The sequence below is a fragment of the Apium graveolens genome, chromosome 7 (genome assembly GCF_009905375.1).
Source record: "Apium graveolens cultivar Ventura chromosome 7, ASM990537v1, whole genome shotgun sequence".
Classification (NCBI taxonomy): domain Eukaryota; kingdom Viridiplantae; phylum Streptophyta; class Magnoliopsida; order Apiales; family Apiaceae; genus Apium; species Apium graveolens.
Genome location: NC_133653.1, coordinates 238727861 through 238746571, shown reverse-complemented (window position 1 = coordinate 238746571; position 18711 = coordinate 238727861). Strand labels below are relative to the sequence as shown.

Sequence of the window (18711 nt, the reverse complement as noted above, 5' to 3'; positions counted from 1 at the left end):
AAATACGGGGAATACGTAACTTAAAACGTTATGTTCCAGTACATCTTTTAAATAAACAATTATTCATATATATTGAACTGTAAAAGATTAGTTCAGGGTACTTGCCTTGCGAAGCTTTGCACTAACTTTGGCTTAACTCTAATTGACTTGAACTACCGGGTCCTTTGACTCGAACCTACGAAATCGAAACATCCTAGGTTAGACAACCGATTATGCTTGACTTTTCCTCACTAACTAATTACCCAATGCTATAATTTTTCAACTCGCAAGTATATTAATATCAATAACATATACTTAATAATGGTGCACATAACAATCAGAGTTTAATTTGTATTAAATGAGATATATGTACTCGATTTGTAATTTAAGGTAATTTTTAGAAAAATTGGACAGCGACTCCTCTATTTATAGGTCTACCCGTCGAAACATCAATCGACGTCAAATCCCAACAAAATCAATTTGAATCGTCACATAACTGAATTTTAGTCCTAAACATAATTTTTACAAATTTTATTTATTAAAATATTTAGGACTCAGAACAGGGTCATCACCGTCCACCGCGCGCTCGTAAAAATTCATCGCGCGCGGCGGCAAAATTTATTGGTGCCCGAAAATATACGGGTGTCCTAATAAATTTCACCGATTTATTAGAATTCCCACACAGAATTATCTATTTCACGAAATCAGTCAACAATATTCCTGCAAATAAAATCAAATAAATCACATCAAAACCAGTTGTACAATACTCGACCTAACCCAACTGCCAGGCCCAATAACGGGCCTCATATCACAGCCCAACAAAGAACAGGAAAGACAGAGGTGAAGCACAACCATAAACATGGCTGAAACAGGGCCGAAACAAGGCCGCACCGCACACACTAACACACACCAATGCACGCACACAGCACATACATACACATAACCGTATATATACATACAAGTATGCATGTTTATAATCTGAAAACAGGGAGAAATTGAAGGAATCACCGGAAAAATCCCAACCGGAACTCACCGGAAATCCAGAAACCGGGGGAAGCAAATCGGAAAATAGAGAGAAGAGAAAGAGGGAGAGGAAAGAGGAGGGACAGAAAGAAGAGATGGAGAGATTTCGAGATTATAGACGAGAGAGAGAGAGAGAGAGAGAGACGAGGTAACCGAGAGATGAGACCAGGAAAAAGAAAAAAAAATTGATGTGTTAACTCTCCAAAATTCTACTGTTATGCCACGTTTCAATAATTCCTGACACGTGTTAGAAAAATAACACGTACCTTTGGGACAATTACAAAGGTTCTGGAACCCGAAACTTAAAATTAACGAACCAAGGGGCACGCAAAATAATTCCATAAAATTACAAAATTAGTCTTATAATGTCACAAATATCCCGGAGTTATAAAAACATAAATTTTAAAATTTTAAAAACACTTTTCAAAACGCGATTTATACCCGCCTTTAACCAATAAACGAAACAAAGCGCAGGTGAAATTAATCCCGAAAATTACCAAAATAATTTTAAAATTCTCAGAATATTATGAACTTAATAAAATATGAGTTTCATGATTTTTGAAGAATCCTGGAATTAAATATGGATTTTACCATTTAAATGAATTCAGAAAATCATTGAAGAATAAATAAATGACAGAATGTTGATTTATAAATTTTTTAAAATCCCTAAAATAATTAGCAAGGTTATAAAATCATAAAAACAATTTTGGAGACAACCCAAATAATTTCGGGATTAAAATTGTCATAAAATCACTTTTAAAAGAAAAAAAATGAAATCAAAATAATGCTGTGCACCAGCTAATTATAAAACACACTACGTAATCCAACAATCGCATATAAATGATAATAAGTAAACACAGAGACCATGAGTGATATAAACTTCTTTATTAATTAACTACGCAATAATTACATATTTAAATATTACAGAAATATACGAGTCGTTATAGGCAGTCCAACATAGGTCCTAATGCGGCCAGGGTGATGACCAGTGGGGAATTCGTCCATCTACTAGTAGAAATGGTTACTAATTGGTATCTTTGCATGATCAGCAAGATATCGGGTTTATACCAAAATTCTTTTCTTTCCAAAATTCATTGGATATTATAAACTCTGTTCATACTTTACATGACAGAGGTTTCCAGGATATGTATAAGAGATATATATGTGGATATATATATCGGGACTTAATGAAGTATCTCGTAACTTCATTTCATTCAATAATATTTCAAAGATTGAATCTATTCAAGTCTTAACTTGTGGTCTCATCTATGGGATGAACTTTTGAAACCTATTATACTTTGAACAGTGGTAGTTCAAGTAGTTTTCTAAAATGGTATAAGTATAGTGAAGTAATTGGTAACTTCATCTTCCTTTAAGCTTATATCCAGTAAGTAATTACCTTACACTTGATAAAGGGTTCTAGTAAGTTATCCATTTAGATACTTGCATTATTGTTTACACTATATATTATCTTGCGAGCTGTAATGCTCACTCTTGCTTCATTTCTTCATCACACAACAACAGTTAGGAAAGATGGCCAGACTCAAGCAGACCCAGCGCAAGCGCGTGGGAAGCGTCCCGCGTCTTCCCGTTGATTTCGTAGCTGCTATAGTTGCAGAGGTAGATCTATTTGTAGATCAGGCATTCTACTTTTGGGAATCAATTATGTATAATTATAACTTGTGGCAGATAATGACAATTAACTGTAAACTTATCAAGTAATCATTTTGGGTTGTAATAACTTTTAAATTGTGGATTCAAGGACTTGTACTTATTTCAATTTCATCTCTGAGACTATAACGTGTTGTGGTGTGTGTTAGTGTGGGGTCACATCATGAGGTTATTTATTATTAATTAAGTTAAGTGATATTGTGGAAAGAAAGACCGTGACGACCCAGATCCCCGACCCCGGATCTGGGGGTGTTACACATACCCCTTCGGGAAACAACTCAACAAGTAAGGACCCAAATCCCTCAATATATCACTATGCTTGTCACAAACCCTAAGGGGGAGATGGAGTCCAAGCTAAAATCCATCCAAGTTTCAAGCAAAAATGAAGATGATGTTGGATTGGACAGACTCAATAGTGCAGCTGAAGGACCTTGCCTTGATAAGGAATTTGATCAATTCCTTGAAGCCTGAGAGTCTCTCTAAATTTTAACCATTTCTCCTACAAGAAGGTTGTGGATAAAAACAACAATTTCCTGAGGGTGATGATGGTGACTAAGGGAAATTTCAGGGAGAAGAGAGTGTTTGTTAATATAAATGACTCAGGTGTGGACAGATGCATGCAGGTGTCTCTCTCTTTCTTACAATCAAGAAAAGCATCTGAGCAGGATATCTTCATCAATAGAGTAAGTGTGGTGATTCCAAAGGACACTCTCCTTCTTAATGAGCTCAAAAAGGGTCAAATAGGTGCATTTCCTGAAGCCTACCTACAGCCAAGTAAGGGAATGGCCTAAATCTGTTCAAACACCAAGAAATACAAATATTTTCAAATTCCAAAACAGTGGCATGGGAAACAAGAAGCTAATGATGATCTTGGAGACATAATTAAAGTTAAAGAAGATCAAGACTTTTGAGGATGTTGAAATGATTAAAATTATAGCCAAGTACTTGAAATATGCTGAAGCCATACTACCTAGAAATTAAATCAATACAAAAGATGATTTAGATGATGATAACAGAAGAAAGATGAGCATAAGTCTTCTGGCTCAAATCCAAGTCACTCTGGCAAAACTAGTAGTAGCAAGGTAGATGATACAAAGAAAAGTAAGGAGGAGAGGAAAGGAAGGGATGAAGACAAGAAAAGGAGAAGATATGGAGATGATGAAAAGAAGATACGGAGAACACCAGACATCCAAATATCAAAAACTCTATCAGCCCTAACTCAAAAACCTAGCCAAACACAATCTCAAACTATCCAAACCCCTAAGCCTAAGTACCTATACAAACCAACTACTAATTCTCTACTCAAGATTCCTATCACAACTTGCCAAACCTCACTAAAGAAAATACCCAAACCACCTTCATTCAAACTTCCAAATAGATCTCACTTCAAGACTGCAAGAAGAAAGCCAAGAAAAATTCAAGCTGAAGCTGGTGCACATTGGAATCGTTTCAATCATGATAAATTTCTATCGATTTCTAAAAGAATATCAGATGATGATTATCACCAATAGTTAGCTGAGGAGATAGTCAAAGTTTGCGTTGTTACTCTAGGAAAAGTCTGGATTTACTACAAAGATGACACCTTCATTTTGCTGAATAGGGAAGTTATTGAAACATTTTTAACTGGAGAATTGGAGAGAGTGATTAGTTTGATGAATGCAAGGGATTCATGTACAAGAATGAGGAAGGATGTATTGGCTGAGAGGTTGAGAGAGAGGAATATAAGGCATGCAAGGGAAAAGGCTGAAAGGGAAGAAAGAGAAAGAAAATATATTGAGGAGATTGAAATGTTTGGGAAAAGGTCAAATGAACTGAATGCAATGGGGTTGAGCAGTGTATCTAAAGATGGACATTTTCTAAACATAAAGACCAATAAGTTTGCAAGGTACAGGTTTCATTTGCTAAACAGTTACTTATTAGCTGAGTGGCTCAAACTGGTGGAAGTTCTAAGAGGGGCTGAGATTATTGAAGAACTTGAAGTATTAGTCAAATTCAAGGACCTTATTAGAAAAGAACCTGGTTATGAGAAATTCAAGTAATCCTTGTAAATCAAAATTTGATGTAACTGCAAGTTGTATAAAAACGTACTTTGTAAATTTGTCAGTCCAATTGTATTTGATTTTAGCTTGGGGTTAGTCTTTTTATCAGGCATGAATTTGTGACAAATAATCTTCTCACAAATTTGGGGAGATTGTTGTGCAAGACATGCCTGCATATAACAAGACTAAGTCATATTGACAACCCTAAGAATAAGTTGTATGATAATCTATATTTGTATTTTGTAATTGTATACCTTGAGTCTGTAATAATATTAAGTATATTAGACTGGAGAATTTTTCTGTGAACAACCTTCAAGCTAAGGAATAAACTCTGGAAGAAGATCAATTCATTATCATGCCTCAGAGAGAAGTGTATCAGCTTGGATTTGAATTATACTGTTTTAGGGAAAATGTTGTAAGTCAGATATCGACAAGTCACAGATTAAGGAATATCGAGAAGTCTGTCGATAAGTCCAAATTTACTTGTAGAGACATCCCAAAAGATATCGACGACTCATTTTTTCATGTAGAGATCTCAGATATTGAAAGTCATTTCTTCATGTAGAGATCTCAGATATCGACAAGTCAAATATTCATGTAAAGAATAGAGATGTCGACAAGTTAAAAGGCTATTTAAAGAACTGGAGATGCCGACAAGCTATTCTACATATAGAGAACTGGAGACCTCGATAAGTCAAAGACACATGTAGAGAACTCAAGATATCGATAAGTTATTATACTTATCAATATGTGGCATCTCTACAAAACAAAAGAGATCTCGACAAACTATCTAAAAATTCAGAATATAGACAAGTTCAAGATTTAAGATTATCAGTCAAGAAACAATTCATTCAATGAATTGGAAAGACTAAAAAAGTAGCTTGAAGAATACAAGATGAAGGGAAAAGATTCATTGAACAAAGGATGGTCACAGACCTACAAGATTTTGCATAGATTTGCTAACACCAAAAATAAAAATAGACAAGATAGCTTTGGAAAATGTGTTAGTGCATTTTGGTACGAGTTTTGTAAACCCGTGTTGCTGGTCTATAAAGAATGCACGGGTCCTTAGTTTAGTGGTAAGAAAACAGATCTAGAAAATATCTTGTATTCTCTCAAGATTTGTAGCTGAGTTCTTATTCCTAAGAACACAGATTTGTAGCAAAATAAATTTGATTATAACAATTAAGTGAGTTTTTGATATTTTTTTGTGTGTGCTTACTGTCAAATAATTTATCTCTACAAGTTCATATATGTTTTGTTCAATCTAAGCCAAAAACTTTTAAAGTTAATTAAAATCCAAAGAAACACATTCACCTCCCCCTCTGTGTTATATTTCACTGCACTCAATGTCTAACAATAATTATTCATAACAACAGTCATCGCTGATCATCAACACATGTGTAATATCTTCATGGAAGATCATTAACATACATAATATCATCATATTTATCGTGATAGATCATCAACACATGCATAATATCATCATATCTATCATGGCAAATTATCAATATGATATTAACATCAAAATTAATAAACACACAAAATAAATTAAAACCTTTCGCAAGTAGCTCTGATGCCATTGTTGGGTTTCGAGGCATAAAACACAGCGGAAACAATGTTTAAAAACTGTAAAAAACTAGAAAAATCGAAACCCGTCGAAGGATCCATGCGAAAAGATAATATTTAATTCATCGTGAAACAATCTACATCTTGAAGAATGGGTCCTCTCCACCCATTTTTTAAAGGATCCATGCGAAAAGACAGTATTCGGTTGTTTAATGGACGTTCAGGCTTTCAACAAACACCACTTATCCCGTCGTGAAATAATCTACGCCTTGAAGGTATCCACACGAATGATTAAATGAAGGATGAGCGTGTACTAGCACTTGTAAATTAGAAGTCGCCTTCTCTCTCTCTCAAGCTGCTAGGATTTGTGTTTTTTCTTATAAAAATGTAAAACCTTAGTTGAGGCTTAATAAGATATTATATAGAAAAGGGAAAAAGACTTCTAACCCTAAACTAATTTAGACTTTTAATAAATCCAAAAATCCTATTTATTATTAATTAACACTTACTTAATCATCCAATAACATAATTTTGGATTTGATAGTAAATTCGAATTTCTTATTTATTTAATTAATTAAGTTTTACTTAATTAATAACAAATAATTTGAATTACATTATATTTAATTTAAATTAAATAACCCTTCAATCATTCTTTGTGTGACCCTTTAGGTTATTATTACGTTAACAACAATTTTAAATCTAATTTAAAATCGTAAACAATGAGCGACATCTAATAATACATCATTGCTACCCAAGTAATAATAATTAAATCGGTGATCAATTAAACCTTTCGTGAATAATGTACAATATAGTTTAATCCCTTTAACCATATATTATAGATTAAACTCAAGGCATGTTATGTGTCATTCTTTTCATGGTTTAATCCAGGTTTCTTTGATCATTGTGTAGACAAACTGTCATTTCAAATCAACATTTAAGCGTGGCGTCACGCATTTCATAGTCTAGCTCATACAAGAGACCAATAATATCTCTCCAAAATTAGGAGGGTTAAATCCTTTCTAGATCATTCATATTTCTCACACGATTCCTAATATACCCAAAGTCCACTTTGATCGTTACCCTGTCAAAAACAACTTTTGATATAATCAAAGTATATTAATCATCCTATAGAAATATAATGATTTCAAGTCGAAGGACCCTTACATAATTATCACTGTGATAATTACTTATGACACAACAGATTTGTAGAATCTCATATTGGGTCTATCCAGAACCATGTATATTTATATATGGCTGTGTTTTCGACTTTGGTATCAAAATATCTATGATCAATGAGATGTGATCATTAGTCAACAAACACACTAGTCTTAGTGCATTATTATTCTCCCTTAATAATAATACTCGACAAGGGATATTTGGGAATATCGATACTATTCACATAATCTCATTTCTAAGTCACGTACATAGAGATATAAAATGCATATTATATAACAATGATATTTATTAATTTAATATTTATATCTCAGTAAATTAAGACATAATAAATTATAAAAAGAATAATCGCTAGAACATACAATTTAATAATCCAAATGTCATAAACAAAATATAATAGTGTTGTCTCTAGAGCACAAACACTAACAGTTCCTTCATTGGCTTCTTCCCTTCAGCTTTAGTACCTAGAATAGTTTAATTTATTTTTATATTGGTGAATAAACACGTATAAGATTTGTACCTTTAGTGATTATATTAATTTACTGATCTTGAAAGGGATAATACACATATGGTTGTTGAACAGTGATATGTTTTGTTTTTCTGAGAATGGATTGTGGTTTATTCTGTCTGGAATACATTTGGGAGAGTATTTGCAGACAGAGGAGACAATGTAAACCGTGTATGGGAGCAAACGGTAGCAGGAGTACTTGGAGAATGAGAAAATGCTTTGGTAGAGGTTAAAGACAATAACTTTCTTTTTCTAACCAATTTTGGCCTCTTTGTGTTGGCATGTTTGTTCTCCCGGAAGGGTTTGCATGCCTCCGTAATTCCTGAATAAGGATATAATTTAATGGTTCAATAACAACTGAATTATAATTTTTTGAGAGTTACATTTGAAATATACCTTTTTTCGGTTATTTCTGAACATATCGACTTCTGTCCCCCCCTCAGAAATTAACTATTTTTTCTTCTATTATTTTGTTCCTGAAAGTTTCAGTTTAATCAATGAAAATATATATGTAAACTCAAAGTTATGCTTTGCAGGACATAATTTGATATTTAGGGATATCAGTTATATTTTTAAGTTGCTAAAAAAATCTGTATAGCAATAGAGTTCTCTAGTGTACAGAAATTCGGCATTGATGTTGTTGGAGATGCCTTCCCTAAATCATATTTCTCTGTCATTACTGAAGTGTCATCGCCAACTACAAGAAACTCAGAGACATGTCATGTATGTTAACATAAGTGAACTATATGATTTAAAATATGATAGGTAACATACAAACTCATCAACTGGGGACCAAATGCCTTATTCTGTCTCCATGATTGTTCATAACTTTAGTCTTCAACTAAATTTACTAACCTAAATTGAGAGAATGCATGTATGGCTACTGAACGGTGGTATATTTCTTCTATCTTGGAATCGTCGGTAGTTTTCTTGGTTGTAGAATGGGGACATGTCGGCTTTTTGAACCACCTGGCATTGACAGAAGATTTGAAGACAGAGGAGACAATGGCAATTGGGTCGGAAATAAATTGGTAGCAGGAGTATTTGGAGGTTCCGAATACAGTTGTGGAGAAGTAGGAGGCTGAAAAGAACCACTGCTTTGCAATTTGTGGCCCTTTGTGTTTTCGTGTTTCTTCTTTTGCAAGGGTTTTCTCGCACTCCGTTGCCTTTAATCATTTTTCATATTTAAGGTTAAAATAATACCTATTGCATTATTGAGAGTGGCATTTTTAAAATACCTTTTGTTGATTGTAATTTTTTAACATATGGTCTTCTGTCCGGCTGAGAACCCCTGGATTTAATCTTTTGTGCTTTTCTCCCTTCAATAAAAGTGCAATCAGTACTATATTATAAATTATCACAGAGTCATGGTTTGCAAGATGTAATTGTTGGGAACCACGGACTTGGGGTGTTATTACATTTTACGATAAAGATTATGAAAAGAAAATCACCTTGTTAATGGTTGATTCCACGCTCTTCTATTGTATTTCCAAATTCCCTTGAGTGAAGTGTGGCCTCCGTCTTCTCAAGTTATCCTCTCTTCTTGCTCCTTGGTGGCTACAATATGTTTTCACACCCTCCCAAGCAAGAAGAGAATAAGAATATATATAGGCTACAATAGGGACCATGGATAATTAGGTTGGGCCTTCTAATTACATCTTGAGCCTAGCCTAATGTAATTAAATATTAATTCAATCCACTAAAGAATTAATATTTGCACTACCTTTCCTAATACCGCAATTTAATTAATTCGGTTCCAATATTATTTGCTTATTAAATTCCCCATGTTTAAAATATCACATGTCCATTAATTAAATAAATTACTGATAATTTATTTAATTAATATCTTTTATCCTTGATCATCCACTCAACCTTTATTTAATTATGCCAGAATAAATTTCACCTGCAGGGTTTCACGTAATTAAATCTTTTTGAGCTTTCAAGGGGACATCATTAACCCGAATATTATCAGGACATGGATTCCTTCAATAAATAATATCCACCATGTATATAATTCCATCACCCAAAATATAATGATATAATTCAAAAGAATTACTTCATTTATAAATCAAAGCATGTAAATAATATACATGTGTCAATTATTATTTCCGGATTAAGAACCCAAGCATTAATAATAACATAGAATCTTAGTTCTCCTTCTTAATCAGTATTAAGGGAACAATTCTAAATTTGATCCTGTTCAATATACACAAAGTATACTAGTATTATTTTATTGGTCAATATAAACTAATCTAAATAATACTACAGCCATACCAGTGGATTGTCCAACACCACCTGTGCTGTGAACCTTATTATATTATATAACCGTATTTAACAATCTAATATTCTGTATCCCATTTGATACTAGATTGTTCACAATATATAATATTAGACAACATGTAAACATTCAAATGATTCTCAATTAAACTGGCCAGAAATAAATGTATATACTTCAAATAAATATTTTCAGTATACACTAACAATCTCCCACTTATAGTCAAAATATTCTATGTGTACATCGGTGTTTATTTAATCCACTATTACATAAAAATCTATGTGTCCATCCATCTGACTCCTATCGCTTCCACATGCTTGTCAAAAATCTTGGCTGGCAAGCTCTTTGTGAAAGGATCTGCCCGGTTGTCTTCTGATGATATGTGAGCCACAACTATATCCCCTCGCTTTACGATTCCTCGTATGAGATGATACTTACGTTCAATATGTTTAGCTGCTTTGTGGTCTCGCGGTTCCTTTGAATTTGCCACAGCACCAGTGTTATCACAATACACTGTCAAGCTCCTAGGCAAATTAGGTACCACATCTAAGTCCAAAAGGAAGTTCCTGAACCATACAGCCTCCTTGGCAGCCTTAGAGGCCGCCACGTACTCGGCCTCCATGGTGGAGTCTGCAATGCATTTCTGCTTTACACTCCTCCATAAAACGGCTCCACCTCCCAAAGTAAAAATATATCCCGAGGTTGATTTCCTCTTATCCCTATCTGATTGGAAATCTGAATCAGTATATCCCAAAGGAAATAGATCTGAGGCCTTGTAAATTAACATATACTCCTTAGTCCTTCTCAGGTACTTGAGTATAGTTTTTACTGCACTCCAATGTTCCTGACCTGGGTTCGACTGATATCTACTAACCATGCCTACAGCAAAGCAGATGCCAGGCCTCGTACATAACATAACATACATTAAGCTTCCACATGCTGAAGCATAAGGAACTGCTTTCATGCTCTCTATATCCTTAGGTGTCGAAGGACACCGCTTCTTAGATAGAGTAACTCCATGCTTAAAAGGTAGAAAACCTTTCTTGGAGTTCTGTATGTTAAAACGGGCTAATACTTCATCAATGTAGGGCTCTTGAGATAAAGCCAACATCCTTTTCTTGCGATCCCTTATAACTTTGATCCCAAGGATGTATGCCGCTTCACCTAAGTCCTTCATGTTAAATTGTTTGAACAACCATGCCTATACTGATGACAACATCTCAACATTGTTTCCAATGAGTAAAATATCATCTACATATAGTACTAGAAAAACCACTGCATTACCTTCACTTCTCTTATACACGCACGATTCGCTTGGACTTTGATCAAATCCATATGACTGGACTGCCTGATCAAAACGAATATTCCAGTCTCTAGAAGCTTGTTTAAGTCCATAAATAGACCTCTTAAGCTTACATACCAGATGCTCTTGGCCTTCCTTAATGAATCCTTTTGGTTGCTGCATATAGATGGTTTCTTCAAGACTTCCATTAAGAAAAGCTGTCTTGACATCCATTTGCCAAATCTCATAATCGAGATGAGCTGCTATAGATAAAAGAATACGGATTGACTTAAGCATGACTACCGGTGAAAAGGTTTCCTCATAATCGATACCTTCTTTCTGAGTATACCCTTTCGCAACAAGTCTTGCTTTCCAGGCTTTCACCTTTTTATCTAATCCCCTCTTTTTCTTGTAGATCCACTTACATCCAATAGGTTTTATACCTTTGGGTGGTTCCATGAGCTCCCAGACCTGATTAGAATACATTGATTCTATCTCAGATTCCATCGCCTTTTGCCAAAGATCTGCATCTTTGTCTTGTACTGCCTCTTTGTATGTACGGGGATCATCATCATGTTCACCAGAGACCAAGTCTGCAGACTCTCCCAAAAACATGAATCTATCAGGCTGTTGAACAACCCTCCCACTACGACGAGGCACTGGTGCGGTATTAGTGACAGGTTGTACATTTTGTTGTGGTTGTTCTACTTGTACTACAGCTTCATGGGTATTACCTGCCCCTCCCACTAGTTCCTCTAAAACGACACTACTCATGGGTTTGTGATTCATTATATATTCCTCCTCTAAGAATCTTGCATTGGTGCTAATAATGACATCCCGATTCTTCGGACTATAAAATAAATATCCTTTCGTTCCCATGGGGTAGCCTACAAACAACTTTACTTCTGTACAAGATTCTAACTTAGTCGCGTTCTTGTTCAGCACATGTGCTGGACAACCCCATATTCGAATATGTCTTAGACTCGGTTTATCCCCGGTCCACAATTCTAAGGGGGTTTTAGGAACCGACTTAGAAGGTACTAAGTTCAGAAGATAAGCTGCTGTCTCTAAGGCATGTCCCCAAAACGACTGGGGTAAATCCGAATAACTCATCATCGATCTAACACTCTCTAAAAGAGTCTGGTTCCTTCTCTCTGCTACACCGTTCTGCTGGGGTGTGCCTGGTATAGTTAACTGGGATTCTATCCCATTTTCTGATAAATATTCCCTAAATCCTCCAAGCAAGTATTCGCCACCACGATCTGATCGTAGTGACTTGATACTTTTATTAAGTCGCTTCTCTGTTTTAGCTTTGTACTCTTTGAACTTATCAAAGCACTCAGACTTATGGCGCAACAAATAAACGTACCCATATCTAGAATAATCATCAATGAAAGTGACGAAATATTCATAACCACCTCTTGCTTGGATATTCATGGGTCCACATAAATCAGAGTGAACCAATTCTAACAGTTGTTTGTCTTTATTCCCCTTTGCCTTGAAAGGCATATTAGTCATTTTACCTTCTAAGCAGGATTCACAAACTGGAAATGGTTCCACTGCCAATGAGCTTAAAGGCCCGTCTACTACCAGTCTTTGAATCCTCCTCAAGTTAATATGACCTAATCTCAAGTGCCAAAGATATGTTTGGTTCATACTAGAAGGTTCCTTTCTTTTATTAGAGTTAGTAGATGTGTTGTTCAATTCCCTAAATTGCAGTTGCAGTGCAGGTTGACTAGGATTAATTATATACAAATTGTCTTGCAATGTACCAGAACATATAATTCGTTTATTCATCATAATAGAAACATTACGATCCAAACAAACATTATAACCATCCAAAGCAAGTTTAGAAACCGAAATTAAATTCCTTCTAAAAGAAGGTACATAAAGACAATTGTTCAAAACCAAAATCCTATCAGAACCAAAAGATAAATGAATAACTCCTACTGCAACTACTGCTACTTTCGTAGCATCTCCCATGAACACGTATATCTCACCATCTCTAAGCATTCTGGATAGCCGGAACCCCTGCATAGAATTATAAACATGATCAGTGGCTCCTGTATCTACACACCAAGTGCTCGTAGATATAACCGCTATAAATGTTTCTGTAACTAGAGAAAGAGACATACCAGTATTGTTTGTCTTCTTAGGAAGAGGACAATCCTGTTTCTAGTGACCTGACTGTTTGCATCTGAAGCACTTTCCCTTAGGTTTTTTCACACCACCCTGAACTCCCACTGCCTTCACAGCTTTCTGTGTCTGAGCCTTTTTCTTCTTCTTAATACCTTTCGGTTGGAGGAAGAACCTTTCTCAGCCACATTCACTTGAACACTCTGCCGAAATAATCCTTTAGCTGCCTGAAGTTCTGTCAGTAGTTCCGCAAGACTATACTGCCTCTTGTTCATGTTGTAATTCAAGCGGAACTGCTCAAAACTCTTGGACAAGCTCATTAGGATAATGTCAATCTGGGTTTCCCCGTCAAGTTCAGCACCAAGGATCTCTATCTCATTCAGATGTGACATCATCTTGAGAACATGATCCCTTACAGGTGTGCCTTCAGCCATCTGAGTGTTCATTAAAGCCTTCATGGCTACTTGCCTAGCAGCCCTATTCTGATCTCCAAAAAGTTCCTTGAGATTAAAGAGCATATCCGAAGCAGTGGCCATAGACTGATGCTGATGCTGCAAAACACTCGACATTGCTTCCAGAATGTAACATCGCGACATCTCATCAGCCTTAATCCACCTTTTATAATACTCTCTCATCTTCAGGAGCATCAGCAGCAGGCTGATCAGGCTTGGGTTCATAAGTGCAAAACTTGTACTCCTCAGCAGTCAACACAATATCCAAATTTCGTTTCCATTCAATATAGTTGGGTCCGGTAAGTTTGTTATCCTTAAGTATGGTGAATAGTGGATTAAAGCCCATTTTATCCTGAGAATCATGCATAAAAACATCACATAAGGGTGCATTAATTATTAAGAGCTATTGATTCCTCTAACAATTATTAAAATTAAATGCACTAACATCTAAACACCATAAGTTTCTGGTACGCCACGATGTGTGACATGTATACCACCTAATTTTGTTTAAATGTTACTTCGGTCCTATTACTAAACAATATGCCACGTTGGGGTGGACTATATTATTTTTCATAGCTAAGTGTATACCATCATCAAATCTTAAATTATTCGAAATCTATGGAACTTGGTACGCCACGATGGGCGGCGTGTATACCTTCCAATATTCGTAATTTTACCTTGAATAGAATACTTCAATTCAATATTCATCAATGGTTTGATTTCCAGGTAGTGGAGGAGTCACATCGGTCTCGCTTAATACCCACAGCCTTACAAGTTCGATGAACCCGTTTTTGACAAAATCGCCCCATATCAGAAATAAAGAAAATTCGTATTTATTCCTTTTTAAAATTTATTAATTTAAGAAGTTTGTTCTAGTAATTTCTATAACATTCTAGACACCATAAATTACATGCCACGATGGGTGACGTATATATAATTTATATTCGTCTTTATGTTAAATTACATACAAACAATAATGGAGACCATGGGATTTAATGTCATATTAATTCCCTCTTCCACTTAGATTTTTTATTAAAATTGAGGAATTTTAAAATTAAATGGGGCCCTATGTCGTTACAATTATGTCTAACATGCATTCAAAATACACACATAATTTTAACAACATATAATATTTAATTAAAGCAATAAATAAAATTTATGTCCATGTCATCTTAATTATGTTAAACATGCAATTTTAAAGGAATTACACACATAATTAACGACACACATAATCAATAAATTTAAAGCAATAAATAAAAAATCAATGGAAAAAAATAAAATAAATTTTCCACTATTATGGCCCTTTGAAAAAAAATCTAGCTCTCGAGAAAAAGATTTCTGCCGCCAGCACCTGTTGCGCATGCCAGACCTGCGTTACAGCCAATCTGGGTGTGTTGCGCAGGTACGGCCTGCGTTACAGCCAAAATAGGCATTTTGCGCAAGTTCGGCCTGAGTTACCGCCATAACTTCACCTGTTGCGCAGGTCCGGCCTGCGTTACCCCTGTTTCTCCAGATTTTGCACGCGCCAGCCGCCATTCCCTTTCTGTTGAGTTTTGTTTTGGTTTGTTCGATCCGAACACCAACAGCAGCCCCTTGTAATTGCACAACGGAACAAAAAACCACCGAAATTGATTTCCGATCGCACATAATTATTACAAAATACCCGAAATAATTACAAAAAAATAGATCTAATACAAAACTAATTTTGTAAAATCTATTCTAACACGATCAACCCTCGTGTAAATTACAACCACGATTAAACTACATGGAAACCAAAATAAAAAATTAACCACGATTAAACCACGTGGGATCCAAACACATAATTAAAATATACATGGCCATAATAGTGGATTAACAACCTGCATCAAAACCAATACAAGTAAAACACTATATACACGTATATATAATTACGACATAGACATTATATCATAAAACGTAGAACCCATTACCAGGCTCTTGATACCAATTGTTGGGAACCACGGACTTGGGGTGTTACTATGTTTTACGATAAAGATTACGAAAAAAAATCACCTTGTTAATGGTTGATTCCACGCTCTTCTATTATATTCCCAAATTCCCTTGAGTGAAGTGTGGCCTCCGTCTTCTCAAGTTAACCTCTCTTCTTGCTCCTTGGTGGCTACAATATGTTTTCACACCCTCCCAAGCAAGAAGAGAATAAGAATATATATAGGCTACAATAGGGACCATGGATAATTAGGTTGGACCTTCTAATTACATCTTGAGCCTAGCCCAATGTAATTAAATATTAATTAAATCCACTAAAGAATTAATATTTGCACTACCTTTCCTAATACCGCAATTTAATTAATTCGGTTCCAATATTATTTGCTTATTAAATTCCCCATGTTTAAAATATCACATGTCCATTAATTAAATAAATTACTGATAATTTATTTAATTAATATCTTTTATCCTTGATCATCCACTCAACCTTTATTTAATTATGCCAGAATAAAATCCACCTGCAGGGTTTCACATAATTAAATCTTTTTGAGCTTTCAAGGGGACATCATTAACCCGAATATTATCAGGACATGGATTCCTTCAATAAATAATATTCACCATGTATATAATTCCATCACCCAAAATATAATGATATAATTCAAAAGAATTACTTCATTTATAAATCAAAGCATGTAAATAATATACACGTGTCAATTATTATTTCCGGATTAAAAACCCAAGCATTAATAATAACATAGAATCTTAGTTCTTCTTCTTAATCAGTATTAAGAGAACAATTCTAAATTTGATCATGTTCAATATACACAAAGTATACTAGTATTATTTATTAGTCAATATAAACTAATGTAAATAATACTACAGCCATACCAGTGGATTGTCCAACACCATCTGTGCTGTGAACCTTATTATATTATATAACCGTATTTAACAATCTAATATTCTGTATCCCATTTGATACTAGATTGTTCACAATATATAATATTAGACAACATGTAAACATTCAAATGATTCTCAATTAAACTGGCCAGAAATAAATGTATATACTTCAAATAAATATTTTCAGTATACACTAACAGTAATTTGATATGTATTTAAACAAATTTTTCTTTTTAGAGGTGTAAAAATTATGCATACCATTATTAACCGAAGATGGTGTACACATCTCCAGTGTTGATGTTGCTGGATATATCTTCCCCCAAATCAAAATTCTCCTTCATTACTGAACTCTCATAGCTCACTGTACAAATCAGAAAAATGTCCATTAGTTTAACATAAGCCAATAAGATAGTTATCGTTCCATCTGTATTGAATGAACTAACAAACTCTAAATAAAATCCCTTCTTCTGTCTGCATTTCTTTTTTTGTCGATGACCATCTTCAAACCTCTCTGTGAGATTTTGCAGGTGTATGTTATGATTTACAAACATATGTATATTTTGTAGGTGTTTGCTATGCAACACTCACAATTATATGAGGGGTCTCCAGATTTAGATAGCAAAGACATATCATCCACTATTGTGGACAAATAATCTTCAGTACGGTCTCTACGAGCACTTTCTTCATTAACAGGAAGTTGACACACATTTGAGACATAAAATATGTCAATCATGTGGTTCTGTGTATTTATATTATGGTGCTAGAAAATTACATATGTGATTGTGACTACCTAAGGGTCAATGAGTGTCCCTTGATACATTCTTATCATGAATATGTCATAATTCCCTAAGGTGAAATTGAAGATTACAGAATATAAGTAAAACAACATCCCAAAAATGAAAATTAATTAAGGCCTTGCAATAAAAGACCCACAAACTCGAGAGAGAACAAGTTCCTCTGCTTGATTGTTGCTGTGATCCCTGATCACTTCATGAAATCTAAATAATTAAAAATAATTTACAATGATCAGTTGACATATAAAAAAATAACACATTGAGCTATGATGATGATCATCAATCTACATATATTATAGACCATATGAATATATGAAATAAGAGAGGAATTAACAACAACATTGAACATGATAATTTCCCTGATCACTTCATGAAATATAACTATTTAAACACACCCTATTAAATAGGAGAAGAATTAACAATAATATTTAATATGGAAATTTCGATTACTCATAGTCATTAGACAGAACAAGCGTCGCGCGTTTCGTGATAGAATTGTTTATATTCATTCCATTTCCTAATCTTTAACCAAGAACACAGACCCCTTGAAAATGAACACAACAAATATAAGCTTAGTTATATGTGATGATACATGAACAAAGGCAGAACATGCATTTTGAAATTCAAATTAGAGGGGGAATCATAAAAAGGGTCCTCAATTTTTATAATATTAGATAAAATTACAGATGATACATGATGATATATACATATCTTGTTTGTGAGGGAGGAAGATGCATTTGTATCTCTCCTAAATTATGTCCAAGAAGCGAGCTGATTTTTGAATTTAAATGAGCCACAAATCAGACAACAAATTGTCTTGTCTGGGCAATATCTCTTCATTTAATTTTCAAGTTTCATACATGTATTTGCTGATTAAATCATCAACAGTACTGGTGCCAATGTATTTGTATAGATTAGAGTGACATTGTACTGTAAATAAAAAAAGAA

General features: G+C 34.5%; 1 long non-coding RNA gene across 1 annotated transcript; it reads right to left on the bottom strand.

The window, feature by feature from the left end:
• Positions 1-15348: 15348 nt before the first annotated feature.
• On the bottom strand, positions 15349-17694 carry LOC141672935 (uncharacterized). The gene is made up of 3 exons (XR_012555743.1): positions 17228-17694; positions 16139-16299; positions 15349-15966 (listed from the first exon to the last, which is right to left on the bottom strand). It is a non-coding gene; the product is annotated as an uncharacterized LOC141672935 (long non-coding RNA).
• Between the last annotated feature and the right edge of the window lie 1017 nt (positions 17695-18711).